The following is a 12379-nucleotide window of genomic DNA, read 5'->3' on the forward strand; positions in this document are numbered from 1 at the left end:
TATTTAAATATGAACATTGAATTGTGGAGCTTGTTAACTCCGGCATTGAGGGTTCGTGTAATCCTACGCAATGGTGTTCATTATCCAACAAGAGTGTAGAGTATGCATTTATCTATTCTGTTATGTGATCAAAGTTGAGAGTGTCCACTAGTGAAAGTATGATCCCTAGGCCTTGTTCCTAAATATCGCTATCGCTGCTTGTTTACTTGTTTTATCGTGTTACTACTGCTGTGTTACTACTGCTTGTTTACTCGTCCCGGGCAAAGCACTTTTCCGGTGCCGTTGCTACCGCTTATTCATACCACCTGTATTTCACTTTCTCTTCGCCGAACTAGTGCACCTATTAGGTGTGTTGGGGACACAAGAGACTTCTTGCTTTGTGGTTGCAGTGGTTGCATGAGAGGGATATCTTTGACCTCTTCCTCCCCGAGTTCGATAAACCTTGGGTGATGCACTTAAGGGAAACTTGTCAGCTGTTCTACAAACCTCTGCTCTTGGAGGCCCAACACTGTCTACAGGAAAAGGAGGGGGGCGTAGACATCAAGCTATTTTCTGGCGCCGTTGCCGGGGAGGAAAGGTAAAAGGCACTCATACTCCGGTTCCAGGTAACAGTACTCTTCTGGCGCCATTGTGTTTGTGCTCGAACCTATTTCCTTTAGATCCTGCAATTGCATCTTTTTGTTTCTTGTTTTACACTAGTTAGGCATAATGGAATATAACTATGAGCTTCTTAATTTATTTCCTAAGCTAAGACATGAATTGTGTGATGCGAAAATTAAAGAACCTATGGAACCTCATTTGCATGCTAGTAGCAATATTATTGGTATGAACGCAATCACTGCTAATGCTATGAATAAGTCTAAGCTTGGGGAAGCTAGTTTCTGTGATCTTTTTGGCTTCCCATCTTTAGGGGAGAAAATTTGTTCTGATAATGCTTTATCTCCCATATGCGATAACTCTAATAATGCTTGTGATACTCTAAATCCACCAACTGCAAGTACTGCTTTCAAGATACCCATGAAAATTATTGAACGTGTTATGGATAACCGCTATGAAGGGGATGGAACTGTCCATCCTAAAGATCATTTACTGTTTTTGCATGAATTATGCGGGTTATTCAAGTGTGCAGGTATCTCTATGGATGAAGTGAGGAAGAAGCTATTCTCCGTTCTCATTGTCCGGTAAAGCGGCGCATTGGTATAAATTGTTGGAGAATAGTCATTCTCTTGGTTGGGAGGAAATTGCATCTCTCTTTTATTCTAAATTTTATCCTCCTCATGAAGTGCACATTGATAGGAATTATATTTATAACTTTTATCCTCGTGATGAAGAGAGTATTTCTCAAGCGTGGGGGAGATTGAAGTCACTAATGCTCAAATGTCCCATTCATGAGCTTCCCCGTAATGTTATTGTTAACAATTTTTATGCGAGACTTTCGAGGACAACACAAGGACTATCTGGATGCCTGTTCGGAGGGATCTTTCACAAGCAAGGAGGTTGAAGCTAGGTGGGATCTTCTTGATCGGATTGAGGACAACGCTGAAGGATGGGAGAACAACAAAGGTAAAGAGTCAGGTATAAATTATGACTATGAATGCATTGAAGCTTTTATGGATACCGATAAATTTCAAAATATGAGTGCTACTTATGGTCTTGACTCTCAAATTGCTGCAAATCTTTATAAAGCCTTTGCTTCTCATTTTGAATTGCCTAAAAAGAATTTTGATAAGTATCATGAACCTTTTAAAGAGGCTTGCATGAAGAATGAAATTGTTGTTAATTATTGCAATAAGCATGCTCAAACTCCTAAGAATGTTATTTCCTATAAGCATGTTAATTTTTGTGGAATACATAGACCTTGTGGAATTAATCAAATCAAAGATGAATATTGTATCCATCATGCTAATGAAAAAACTAGAAAGTGGTTTAGGGCTCTAGATGATCTTGGTAAAAAAGTTTGTGCCCTCTATCCTTTTATTTGTGAAGTTTGCCATGAAGTGGGTCATTTTAATTTTCAATGCTCCTCCAATGATAATTTGAACCCAATGAGTGCTGCAAATTTGTATTGTGATGATGAAATTACTCCTAATCAGCATGATGAACTTACTTTATTTTTGGGGTGTGAAGAACTGTCGAGAAAAATCTCTTTGTTACATATTAATGATCTTGATATTGATGATGTCCTGCATGGGTGTTTTTCTTATTGCATTGATAATAGCCATACAAATACTTACATACAAAATATTTTAGAAGATGACACCTTGCCAAAATATGATAGGATCGTTGTGTGTTTTCAACTAATTAATGAAAAGGAGGGATCCTCCCAAGTTTCTTCTATTGTTTCTGAAAGTAAATCAGGTTATGCGGACAAGCCACCCTTCAAGCCTCTTCCTCCTAAAGAAGGGAACGAGGAGAAGGAAGAGAAGAAGAAGAAGGGAATGAAGAAGAAGAAGAAGAAGAAGAAGAAGAAGAAGGAGAATAAAAAGAGAGAGGTAACGGCGTATCCCCGCGTGAATGAGATAACGCTAGGTAACCGTAAGTATGTTGCTCCTAATGATTATTGTGATAATGAATCTGAATACGATGATCTTCCTATGCCCTTTACATACATTAGCGATCATGATTTGAATGAGCACACTACTTTTGATATTACAAATCTCTCGGGAAACTAATTCTGAAAATGATAATAATTGCCATAGTGTCAGTGCTATCCATGCTTCCTCCCATAATGATATAGAAAGCTCTAAGCTTGGGGAAGAGGTGTTTGAAAATCCTTTTTCTACTGATCATTATGTGCTTGATACATCTCCTTCTAATAACAATGATGGTATGGACACAGATAAACCAACTGTGAAAGATAACTATTCTATTTCTTATGATGACACTGCGCCTCCGATCTTTGATGATTATTATAAAGAATGCTATGATATAGGTTATAACTATCCTTATGAGGCTTGTCATAGTCATGATTGGATTACCAAAAACAATTCCCTTAATATGCAACTTGTTTACCATGTTCAAATTCTTGATAATAATCTTGCTCCAATTACTATTAATGAGAATAACTCTTCTTATGCCAAATTTAATGATACTTCTATGCATGAGACTCATGATAAGAATGCTTTATGTGATAGTTATATTGTTGAGTTTGCTCATGATGCTACTGAAAGTTATTATGGGAGAGGAAAATATGGTTGTAGAAATTTTCATGTTACTAAAATGCCTCTCTATATGGTTAAAATCTTGAAGCAACACTTGTTTTATCTTCCTATGCTTGTTACTTTGCTCTTCATGAACTTGTTTATTTACAAGATTCCTTTGCATAGGAAGCATGTTAGGCTTAAATTTGTTTTCAATTTGCCTCTTGATGCTCTCTTTTGCTTCAAATACTATTTCTTGCCAGTGCATCATCAAAACTGCTGAGCCCATCTTAATGGCTATAAAGAAAGAACTTCTTGGGAGATAACCCATGTGTTATTTTGCTACAGTACTTTATTTTTATTTTGTGTCTTGGAAGTTGTTTACTACTGTAGCAACCTCTCCTTATCTTAGTTTAGTATTTTGTTGTGCCAAGTAAAGTCGTTGATAGTAAGGTTCATACTAGATTTGGATTACTGCGCAGTAAACAGCATTTCTTTGCTCGTCACGAATCTGGGCAAAATTCTCTCGTAGGTAACTCAGAAGATTATGCCAATTTATGTGAGTGATCCTCAGATATGTAAGCAACTTTCATTCAATTTGAGAATTTTCATTTGAGCAAGTCTCGGTGCCTCAATAAAATTCGTCAATACGAACCGTTCGTTTTGACAGATTCTGCCTTTTATTTCGCATTGCCTCTTTTGCTATGTGGGATGGATTTCTTTGTTCCATTAACTTCCAAGTAGCTCTGAGCAATGTCCAGAAGTGTTAAGAATGATTGTGTCACCTCTGAACATGTGAGTTTTTGATTATGCACTAACCCTCTAATGAGTTTGTTTCGAGTTTGGTGTGAAGGAAGTTTTCAAGGGTCAAGAGAGGAGGATGATATACTACGATCAAGAAGAGTGAAAAGTCTAAGCTTGGGGATGCCCCGGTGGTTCATCCCTGAATATTTCAAGAAGACTCAAGCATCTAAGCTTGGGGATGCCCAAGGCATCACCTTCTTCATCGACAACATTATCAGGTTCCTTCTCTTGAAACTATATTTTTATTCGGTCACATCTTATGTACTTTACTTGGAGCGTCTGTATGTTTCTTGTTTTTGTTTTTGTTTGAATAAATGCTTGTGTGGGAGAGAGACACGCTCCGCTGGTTCATAGGAACACATGTGTTCTTAGCCTTTAATTTTCATGGCGAAGGTTGAAACTGCTTCGTTAATTGATATGGTTGGAAACGGAAAATGCTACATGTAGTAATTGATAAAATGTCTTGAATAACTTGATACTTGGCAATTGTTGTGCTCTTGTTTAAGCTCTTGCATCATATACTTTGCACCTATTAGTGAAGAAATACATAGAGCTTGTTAAAATTTGGTTTGCATGAGTGGTTTCTCTAGAGTCTAGATATTTTCTAGTGAGGTGTTTGAACAACAAGGAAGACGATGTATAGTCTTATAATGCTTGTAATATGTCTTTTATATAAGTTTTGATGTACTAGTTTATGCTTGTGTTTGTTTCAAATAGCCTTGCTAGCCTAAACCTTGTATCGAGAGGGATTACTTCTCATGCATCCAAATACTTGAGCCAATCACTACGCCATTTGTGTCCACCATACCTACCTACTACATGGTATTTCTCCGCCATTCCAAAGTAAATTGCTTGAGTGCTACCTTTAAAATTTCTATCCTCTACCTTTACAATACATAGCTCATGGGACAAATAGCCTAAAAACTATTGTGGTATTGAATATGTACTTATGCACTTTATCTCTTATTAAGTTGCTTGTTGTGCGATAACCATGTTCCAGGGGACGCCATCAACTACCTTTTGTTGATTTTCATGTGAGTTGCTATGCATGTTCGTCTTGTCTGAAGTAAGAGCGATCTACCACCTTATGGTTGGAGCATGCATATTGTTAGAGAAGAACATTGGGCCGCTAACTAAAGCCATGATCCATGGTGGAAGTTTCAGTTTTGGACATATATCCTCAATCTCATATGAGAAAATTAATTGTTGCTACATGCTTATGCATGAAAGAGGAGTCCATTATCTGTTATATATGTTGTCCCGGTATGGATGTCTAAGTTGAGAATAATCAATAGCGAGAAATCCAATGCGAGCTTTCTCCTTAGACCTTTGTACAGGCGGCATAGAGGTACCCCTTTGTGATACTTGGTTAAAACATGTGCATTGCGATAATCCCGGTAGTCCAAGCTAATTAGGACAAGGTGCGGGCACTATTAGTATACTATGCATGAGGCTTGCAACTTGTAAGATATAATTTACATAACTCATATGCTTTATTACTACCGTTGACAAAATTGTTTCATGTTTTCAAAATAAAAGCTCTAGCACAAATATAGCAATCGATGCTTTCCTCTTTGAAGGACCATTCTTTTTTACTTTTATGTTGAGTCGGTTCACCTATTTCTCTCCACCTCAAGAAGCAAACACTTGTGTGAACTGTGCATTGATTCCTACATACTTGCATATTGCACTTGTTATATTACTTTACATTGACACTATCCATGAGATATACATGTTATAAGTTGAAAGCAACCGCTGAAACTTAATCTTCCTTTGTGTTGCTTCAATGCTTTACTATGAATTATTGCTTTATGAGTTAACTCTTATGCAAGACTTATTGATGCTTGTCTTTAAGTACTATTCATGAAAAGTCTTTGCTGTATGATTCACTTGTTTACTCATGTCATATACATTGTTTTGATCGCTGCATTCATTACATATGCTTACAATAGTATGATCAAGGTTATGATGGCATGTCACTCCAGAAATTATCTTTGTTTATCGTTTACCCGCTCGGGACGAGCAGAAACTAAGCTTGGGGATGCTGATACGTCTCCGACGTATCGATAATTTCTTATGTTCCATGCCACATTATTGATGATATCTACATGTTTTATGCACACTTTATGTCATATTCGTGCATTTTCCGGAACTAACCTATTAACAAGATGCCGAAGTGCCGATTCTGTCGTTTTCTGCTGTTTTTGGTTTCAGAAATCCTAGTAAGGAAATATTCTCGGAATCGGACGAAATCAACGCCGAAGATCTTAGAATCCCCGGAAGCATCCAGAACACCCGAGAGTCGCCAGAGGGGGGCCACAGGCCCACCGCACCATAGGCCGGCGCGGCCCGGGGTGGCCCGCGCCCCCCTATGGTGTCACCGCCTCGTCGCCCCTCCGACTCCGCCTCATCGCCTATAAAAAGGTCCCCGACCTAAAACCTCGATACGAAAAAGCCACGGTACGAGAAACCTTCCAGAGCCGCCGCCATCGCGAAGCCAAGATCTGGGGACAGGAGTCTCTGTTCCGGCACGCCGCCGGGACGGGGAAGTGCCCCCGGAAGGCTTCTCCATCAACACCACCGCCATCTTCATCAACGCTGCTGTCTCCCATGAGGAGGGAGTAGTTCTCCATCGAGGCTCGGGGCTGTACCGGTAGCTATGTGGTTCATCTCTCTCCTATGTACTTCAATACAATAATCTCATGAGCTGCCTTACATGATTGAGATTCATATGATGATGCTTGTAATCTAGATGTCGTTATGCTAGTCAAGTGAATTTTACTTATGTGATCTCCGGAGACTCCTTGTCCCACGTGTGTAAAGGTGACAAGTGTGTGCACCGTGTGGGTCTCTTAGGCTATATTTCACGAATACTTATTCACTGTTATGAATGGCATAGTGAAGTGCTTATTTATATCTCTTTATGATTGCAATGTGTTTTGTATCACAATTTATCTATGTGCTACTCTAGTGATGTTATTAAAGTAGTTTTATTCCTCCTGCACGGTGTAATGGTGACAGTGTGTGCATCCGTGTTAGTACTTGGCGTAGGCTATGATTATGATCTCTTGTAGATTTTGAAGTTAACTATTGCTATGATGGTATTGATGTGATCTATTCCTCCTACATAGTGTGAAGGTGACAGTGTGCATGCTATGTTAGTACTTGGTTTAGTCGTATTGATCTTTCATGCACTCTAAGGTTATTTAAATATGAACATTGAATTGTGGAGCTTGTTAACTCCGGCATTGAGGGTTCGTGTAATCCTACGCAATGGTGTTCATCATCCAACAAGAGTGTAGAGTATGCATTTATCTATTCTGTTATGTGATCAAAGTTGAGAGTGTCCACTAGTGAAAGTATGATCCCTAGGCCTTGTTCCTAAATATCGCTATCGCTGCTTGTTTACTCGTTTTACTCGTGTTACTACTCGCTGCGTTACTACTGCTTGTTTACTGTCCCGGGCAAAGCACTTTTCTGGTGCCGTTGCTACTGCTTATTCATACCACCTGTATTTCACTATCTCTTCGCCGAACTAGTGCACCTATTAGGTGTGTTGGGGACACAAGAGACTTCTTGCTTTGTGGTTGCAGGGTTGCATGAGAGGGATATCTTTGACCTCTTCCTCCCTGAGTTCGATAAACCTTGGGTGATCCACTTAAGGGAAACTTGCTGCTGTTCTACAAACCTCTTCTCTTGGAGGCCCAACACTGTCTACAGGAAAAGGAGGGGGGCGTAGACATCACCGTCGTCCGAAGACATGTGAGCGGACGCGCCCGTATCCATGTGCCAGTCGGTGGGAGCCTGAAGGCTCATGGTGTTGAAGTAGTTGGCGAGGGCGGAGGGATCCCATGTTGGTGCAGGGGAGGCGCCGTAAGGAGCGCCATACGGAGCCTGGCCGGGGTAGGAGAACGTCGCCGGTGGAGGGGGCGCGGGGTAGGTGAGGTACCCCTGCGCGGCCGGTCTTGGCGGAGGCGCGTAGGCGGGGCGCGGAGGAGGCGCTTACGAGGGACGCGGGGCGGGCGCGAAGGGGCGAGGCCCGAGGACCCCTGGAGGCCTGACCATGGGGTACATGTGGATGGTGCCAGTCCATGGGTTCTGCACGGTGGGGACGGGTGCCTGCTTGTGACAGTAAAGCACACGTCCGTTTGGAACCCCAAGAGGAAGGTATGATGAGTACAACAGCGAGTTTTCCCTCAGTAAGAAACCAAGGTTATCGAACCAGTAGGAGATGAAGATCACGTGAAGGTTGTTGGTGAAGGAGTGTAGTGCGGTGCAACACCAGGGATTCCGGTGCCAACGTGGAACCTGCACAACACAATCAAACTACTTTGCCCCAACTTAACAATGAAGGTTGTCAATCTCACCGGCTTGCTGAAAACAAAGGATTAAACGTATGGTGTGGAAAATGATGTTTGCTTGTAGAAAACAAAAGAGAAAAATGATTGCAGTAGGTTGTATTTCAGATGTAAAAGAATGGACCGGGGTCCACAGTTCACTAGTGGTGTCTCTCCAATAAGATAAATAACATGTTGGGTAAACAAATTACAGTTGGGCAATTAACAAATAGAGAGGGCATAACAATGCACATACATATCATGATGACTACTATGAGATTTACTTAGGGCATTACGACAAAGAACATAGACCGCCATCCACCATGCATCTATGCCTAAAAAGTCCACCTTCGGGTTAGCATCCGCACCCCTTCCAGTATTAAGTTGCAAGCAACAGACAATTGCATTAAGTACCGTAGCGTAATGTAAACAATACAAATATCCTTAGACAAAGCATTGATGTTTTATCCCTAGTGGCAACAACATATCGACAACCTTAGGGGTTCTTGTCACTCCCCGCATTCAATGGAGACATGAACCCACTATCTAGCATAAATACCCCCTCTTGGAGTTACAAGTATCAACTTGGCCAGAGCCTCTACTAGCAACGGAGAGCATGCAAGATCATAAACAACACATATATGATAGATCAATAATCAACTTGACATAGTATTCCATATTCATCGGATCCCAACAAACACAACATGTAGCATTACAAATAGATGATCTTGATCATGATAAGGCAGCTCACAAGATCTAAACATGATAGCACAATAGGAGAAGACAACCATCTAGCTACTGCTATGGACCCGTAGTCCAAGGATGAACTACTCACGCATCAGTCCGGAGGCGGGCATGGTGATGTAGAGCCCTCCGGTGATGATTCCCTCTCCGGCAGGGTGCCGGAGGAGATCTTCTGAACCCCCCGAGTTAGGGTTGACGGCGGCGGCGTCTCTAGAACTGTTCTGGTATTTTGGCTCTCGGTACTAGGGTTTTCGGGGACGAAGGAATAAATAGGTGAAGGGGCAGCATCGGGGGAGCTAGGGGGCTCCCTCCCCACATCACGGCGTGGCTGTGGGCCCCCTGCTGGCCTTCCTCAACTCCTCTTCGGTCTTCTGGAACACTCCGTGGAAAATAGGGCCGTGGGCTTTTGTTTCGTCCAATTCCGAGAATATTTGTAAAACAACTTTTCTGAAATCAAAAACAGAAAACGAGAACCGACACCGTGGCATCTTGTTAATACGTTAGTCCCGGAAAATGCATAAAAACATTATAAAGTGTGAATAAAACATGTAGGTATTGTCATAAAACTAGCATGGAACATAAGAAATTATAGATACGTTGGAGACGTATCAAGCATCCCCAAGCTTAGTTCCTACTCGCCCTCGAGTAGGTAAATGATAAAAAGAATAATTTCGAAGTGACATGCTACCAACATAATCTTGATCAATACTATTCTAAAGCATATGAGATGAATGAAGTGACTCAAAGCAATGGTCTATAGTTTGCTAACAAAAAGATAATGACTAAACAACTGAATCATATAGCAAAAACTTTTCATGAATAGTACTTTCAAGACAAGCATCAAAAAGTCTTGCATAAGAGTTAACTCATAAAGCAATAGATTTGTAATACAATGTTTTGAAGCAACACAAAGGAAGATTTAAGTTTCAGCAATTGCTTTCAACTTTCAACATGCATATCTCATGGATAATTATCAACACAAAGTAATATAATAAGTGCAATAAGCAAGCATGTAAGAATCAATGCACACAGCTTGACACAAGTGTTTGCTTCTAAGATAGAAAGAAGTAGGTAAACCGACTCAACATAAAGTAAAAGTAAGGCCCTTCGCAGAGGGAAGCAGAGATTAAATCATGTGCTAGAGCTTTTCAAGTTTTGAAATCATATAGAGAGCATAAAAATAAAGTTTTGAGAGGTGTTTGTTGTTGTCAACGAATGGTAGTGGACACTCTAACCCCCTTGTCAAACGGACTTTCAAAGAGCGGCTCCCATGAAGGACGTTATCTCTACCGAGCAAGGTAGATCATCCCTCTTCTCTTTTGTTTACACATGTATTTTAGTTTTATTTATAGATGACACTCCTCCCAACCTTTTGCTTTCACAAGCCATGGCTAACCGAATCCTCGGGTGCCTTCCAACATTTCACATAGCATGGAGGAGTGTCTATTGCAAAATTAAGTTGCTTACCGATAAATCGGGGCAAAACATGTGAAGAGAATTATTAATGAAAGTTAATTAATTGAGGTCGGGCACCCCGTTGCCAGCTCTTTTTGCAAAATTATTGGATAAGCGGATGTATATGCCACTAGTCCATTGGTGAAAGTCTGCCCAACAAGATTGAAAGATAAAACACCATATACTTTCTCATGAGCTATAAAACATTGACACAAATAAGGAGTAATAAAGTTTTGAATTATTTAAAGGTAGCACATGAAGTATTTACTTGGAATGGCAGAAAAATACCACATAGTAGGTAGTTATGGTGGACACAAATGGCATAGGTTTTGGCTCAAGGTTTTGGATGCACGAGAAGCATTCCCTCTCAGTACAAGGGTTTGGCTAGCAAGGTTGTTTGAAGCAAACACAAGTATAAACCGGTATAGCAAACCTTACATAAGAACATATTGCAAGCATTATAAGACTCTACACTGTCTTCCTTGTTGCTCAAACACTTTTACCAGAAAATATCTAGACCTTAGAGAGACCAATCATGCAAACCAAATTTCAACAAGCTCTACGGTAGTTCTCCACTAATAGGTTTAAACTACATGATGCAAGAGCTTAAACATGATCTACTTGAGAGCTCAAAACAATTGCCAAGTATCAAATTATTCAAGACAATATACCAATTACCACATGAAGCATTTTCTGTTTCCAACCAAATAACAATAAGTGCTGCGGCTTTCATCTTTCGCCATAAACATGAAAAATAAAACGAAGAACACAAGTGTTCAAATGAAAAAGCGGAGCGTGTCTCTCTCCCACACAAGCATGTTAGGATCCAATTTATTCAGAAAACTAAAATAACAAAATGAAAATAAAAGCACACGGACGCTCCAAGTAAAGCACATAAGATGTGACAGAATTAAAATATAGTTTCACTAGAGGTGACCTGATAAATTTGATGAAGAAGGGGATGTCTTGGGCATCCCCAAGCTTAGACGCTTGAGTCTTCTTGAAATATGCAGGGATGAACCACGGGGGCATCCCCAAGCTTAGACTTTTCACTCTTCTTGATCATATTATATCATCCTCCTCTCTTGATCCTTGAAAACTTCCTTCACACCAAACTCAAAGCAATCTCATTAGAGGGTTAGTGCATAATCAAAAATTCACATGTTCAGCAAGGACACAATCATTCCCAACACTTCTGGACATTACCCAAGGCTATTGAAATTTAATGGAGCAAAGAAATCCACTCAAACACAGTAAAAGAGGCAATGCGAAATAAAAGGTAGAATCTGTCAAAAATAGAACAATCCGTCAAGACGAATTTTTTTGAGGCACTTAACATGCTCCGATGGAAAAGCTCCAGTTGAATGAAAGTTGCGTACATATCTGAGGATTACTCATGATTTTTTTCAGGATTTTACGATTTTTCTACAGAGAGAAAAGCTCAAATTCGTGACAGCTAAAAATCTGTTTCTGCGCAGAAATCCAAATCGAGTATCAACTTTCTATAAAAAACTTTACTTGGCACAACAATGCAAGAAAATAAAGATACAAAGGTATTGCTACAGTAGTAACAAGCACCTTGACTCAAATATAAAACAAAAATTGCATAAATAAAATAATGGGTTGTCTTCCATAAGCGCTTTTCTTTGACGCCTTTCAGCTAGGCGCAGAAAGTGAAAATCAAGTAACATCAAGAGAAAAAGCATCAACAGAGGAGTTGGAAGTTTTCTCAACGATGCATTGTATCTTATTTATGTAAGTTTCAGAATCTCCTCTTTCATTACTTTTAGGCTCACTATCCTCCTCAAATAAATTTTCAGGAACAATTCAATCAAAATTCTTTTCTAGTGCCTCATGCATTCCTATGAGCTTATAAGGTATTGGTACTTTAGTCTCCCC

The sequence above is a fragment of the Lolium rigidum genome, chromosome 7 (genome assembly GCF_022539505.1).
Source record: "Lolium rigidum isolate FL_2022 chromosome 7, APGP_CSIRO_Lrig_0.1, whole genome shotgun sequence".
Classification (NCBI taxonomy): domain Eukaryota; kingdom Viridiplantae; phylum Streptophyta; class Magnoliopsida; order Poales; family Poaceae; genus Lolium; species Lolium rigidum.